Source organism: Delphinapterus leucas, chromosome X (genome assembly GCF_059928025.1).
Source record: "Delphinapterus leucas isolate spDelLeu-1000000601 "Yukka" chromosome X, BTC_Dleu_Yukka2, whole genome shotgun sequence".
NCBI classification, from domain to species: domain Eukaryota; kingdom Metazoa; phylum Chordata; class Mammalia; order Artiodactyla; family Monodontidae; genus Delphinapterus; species Delphinapterus leucas.
In genome coordinates this window covers 119,962,596-119,966,387 of record NC_143150.1, presented here as the reverse complement: position 1 = coordinate 119,966,387, position 3,792 = coordinate 119,962,596, and the positions used below count along the sequence as shown (strand labels likewise).

Genomic DNA, 3,792 nt, shown 5'->3' with positions numbered 1-3,792 from the left:
TAGTCCTATATATAGGGTGGCTGTAAGGACTCCATGAGGGAACACGTATATAATATCTGGAATCAATGTTAGTTCTTTCTATTATTTTATCCTTTGTCCTCTCCCCTTCCCATAGATCCTGTACTATTCATTATCTGGCAATTTACAAGAAAAGGATGAGAAAACTTGCTAAGAGAAATAGAAAGGTAAATGCTGGTAGTAGATTTCAAGCAGGGGGAAAATGGAGTGTTTAGTTGTTGTTGAAGTATAAGAAGGCCCTTTCTAGAATTTTAGCATAAGGGTCTAAAACAATCATTTGAGCCTATACAACTCATACGGGAAAATAGGGATATAGGCAAAGCCACTTCTAGTTTTTTGGACTCCTTGATAAAGAGCCTGGGTTAGGACACCTAGTCTTGAAAAGGAATTTGGTCTAAAAATTGGTCTCACATTTTTGAGTTCTGTAGGACACAAGCAGAATTTAAAATACACTAATGTGGCCATGGAGAGGAACGAGAAAGGATGTGTGAGAGAGAGAGGGACGGGGTAGTAAAAAAATGTAAATCAGTCTATTTCCCCACTGCATCTAAGAGGCATTTTCCTAAGCTGACAATCCAACAGCCACTCTGAAATCAGTCCCATCCCAAATCATGTGTGCTCCATGCCACTTCAATCCTGGGTCTCCAGATTGATGTGGAATAGAGGAAATGCATATCTGAATCGCCAGAGTGATGCTGCAAACCTTCTAGGAAGCTCCACTCTATGCCAAGTTCTCAAAGATACATGTGTAGTTACTTGTTTGGCATTATTTATCATGTTAATAATAAATTACATTTTTGATACTATTTAATTTAGTGGAGAATTTAAAACATATACAAAATAGATGCATTACATGAATCCCCACATTCCCTCACCTTTCTTCAACAATTACCTACTTGGCCAATCCTGTTTCATTTTTGCCCCTACTCACTTCTCCACTTTCCATGGTTTGGAAATCCTGGCTGTCACATCATTTCACCCATAACTATTTCAGTAAGTTTCTCTGAAACAAAGGTTGGCAAACTCTGGCCCATGGATCAACCTCCTGTTTTACAAATAAAGTTTATTGGGTCACAGCCACGCCCATTCCTTAACCTATTTTCTATTGGCTGCTTTCCCAGAGACCCTATAGTCCACAAAGCCTAAAATATTTACTATTTGGCCTTTTAGAAAAAGTTGGCTGCCCCTGCTCTAAAAGATAAGGACTTTTAAAAACATAATTACAGGGGCTTCCCTGGTGGCGCAGTGGTTGAGAGTCCGCCTGCCGATGCAGGGGACACGGGTTCGTGCCCCGGTCCGGGAAGATCCCACATGCCGCGGAGCGGCTGGGCCCGTGAGCCATGGCCACTGAGCCTGCGCGTCCGGAGCCTGTGCTCCGCAACGGGAGAGGCCCGCGTACCGCAAACAAAACAAAACAAAACAAAAAGTGGGAAATGGTCACAGAAAGTCCAATCGGACTTCAGAAAGTATAAGAAAATTAGTTTCCATTTTCACATGACCTAAAACTCTCTATACAATTAAAGGTCATCACCAAAACAGTGTCCAGGTTCTTTAAACAGAAAGCTTGCTTATGTTTATAAACTTGGTTTCTTTTTTTTTTAAATGAAAATAAGCTTTATTACATCGAGTAATAAATACAAAGATGCAAACAGTTCCATTTTCTTCCAGATGTTTGGATCAACTTACAGGAAAGGCAGAACTGAAATCTACATACAGTCTCGGGAAAAATTTCGGGGATCCTTGTTGGGTTTGGTTTGGGAGGTTGCTCTTTCTTCTGTATGTATAACTTGTGCATTTAAAAAATCGACTTCAGAGCACTAATAGTCATGCAAATGCTTAAGCAAAAAAGAATTTACGATAAGCAGAATCTATAGTGTATGGGAAACGAGGGGACCAGCTACTAGTTAAGTGTGCTGTCAAGTCCGCACTACAAAAAAAACCCTTCAAGTTGTATCAGCTTACGAAAAGGATCAAAGAACAATCCGGGTAACATAAATGTATTCAAAAGAGGAGAGCGAGACACTGGTATCTTGGAGGCAAACTAGTTTGCTGTAAGATAGGTAATTTTTACGTGCATCTTTTGAATCAATGCTTTAAAAAACAACAACAAACACCTGGGTAGTTCCTAACTATTTAAAATGTAACTCCCAATCAACTGCAAAATCTTTCCTCAATCTTACAGACTGTAGATTCGGAGCCTAGTGAACCATGGGAGGGGCAGGGGGAGGAGAAACCAAACTGTTACCATTTTGAAAACAAAAGTTTCGTCTGAACAGGGGAGATGAACTGTAACTTCTTCTCTCCGAAGATGGAAAACCGTCCAGGCTCACAAGGCAGCTAGGACCTGGCATTCCTTTCCGTTTCAGCCAAGCACTCCCGCACCAATCCTCGAGCGTGGATGATGCCTCGTTTTAGTCTCTCCATCGCGCTCTTGCTGCCCGCGTAGGTGGGTCTGATCTCTTTCCCCAGCTCTTCGATGATGGCCAACAGCTCAGCGTATTTGCTCTGGGGCACCTGGCTGTTCCCAGTTCCCTGGGTGTAGCCTAGAGATGGCGGCCCGTAGTCACTCCGCAGCTGGCGGTACTGTGAAGACGTCGCCATACTGGTGGAGGGCGGGTGGACACTCCCAGCGGCGTTGAGGGAGGCGGCGGGCATGTGCGCGGTCATGTTCGGTTTGTAAGGCATTCCCCCTAGCGGCGGGGCGCAGCGGGGCCAAGCCCGCGAGGGTGGCGGCGAAGGCGGCGAGGCCGGGAGACAGCGAGGCGGCCCTAGCGTCCGTGCGCGCGTCCGTGCGCCCGCCAAGCTCCTGCGCACTTTTTGTTGTTGACGGCTCGGGCCGCACCGGCAAATATGGCCGTCCCTCACCCTGACACCCGCTGCAGTATATCACCCATACATCGGGCAGGCGCAAGGGCGCAAGGGCGGCCGCAAACTTTGAGCCTAAACTTGCTTTCTTTAAACAAATTGCAAATGTTGTCCTAGTTAGGCAATTATCTCCTTGAGGGTATGGACCATTGCTTGTTAATTTTTGTATTTCCAGGGTCTAGAACTGGTCTGGTAGGGAATGACACTTAATATAAGTAATTTTGAATGGTTACGTAATGTCAACATCATTACTTTGGGTGTGAATACAGTCATATTTCTGGTAATTAAAAGGAATCTGTGCCCCCTAAACAATAACTTTACAGTGGAGAATCCTGACCTACACAGCCTTAACAAAGTGTTGAAGATTAACATGGCCACTGATAAATCATATGGATATCATGTACTCTGTGTTGGCTGAGTAATAGCCCCCAGTGATATCCAGGTCCTGATCCCTGGAACCTGTGACTATTTTATATGGCAAACCTTATGTGGTGGGACTTCCCTGGTGGCGCAGTGGTTAAGAATCTGCTTGCCAATGCAGGGGATACGGGTTCAATCCCTGGTCTGGGAAGATCCCACGTGCTGCAGAGCAACTAAGCCCATGCGCCACAACTACTGAGCCTGCGCTCTAGAGCCCGCGAGCCACAACTACTGAGCCCGTGTGCCAACTACTGAAGCCCGCACACCTAAAGCCCATGCTCCACAACAAGAGAAGCCACCGCAGTTAGAAGCCAGCGCACCACAAAAAAGAGTAGCCCCCGCTCGCTGCAACTAGCGAAAGCCTTCATGCGGCAACAAAAACCCAAGGCAGCCAAAAATAAATAAATAAATAAATTTATTTTAAAATAATAAAATTACTTTTAAAAACAAACAAACAAACAAAAAACTTTATGTGGCAAAGTGCACTTT

General features: G+C 44.8%; 1 pseudogene; it reads right to left on the bottom strand.

The window, feature by feature from the left end:
* Positions 1-2,338: 2,338 nt before the first annotated feature.
* LOC111168892 (cyclin-dependent kinase 2-associated protein 1 pseudogene) lies at positions 2,339-2,714 on the bottom strand (annotated as a pseudogene).
* Between the last annotated feature and the right edge of the window lie 1,078 nt (positions 2,715-3,792).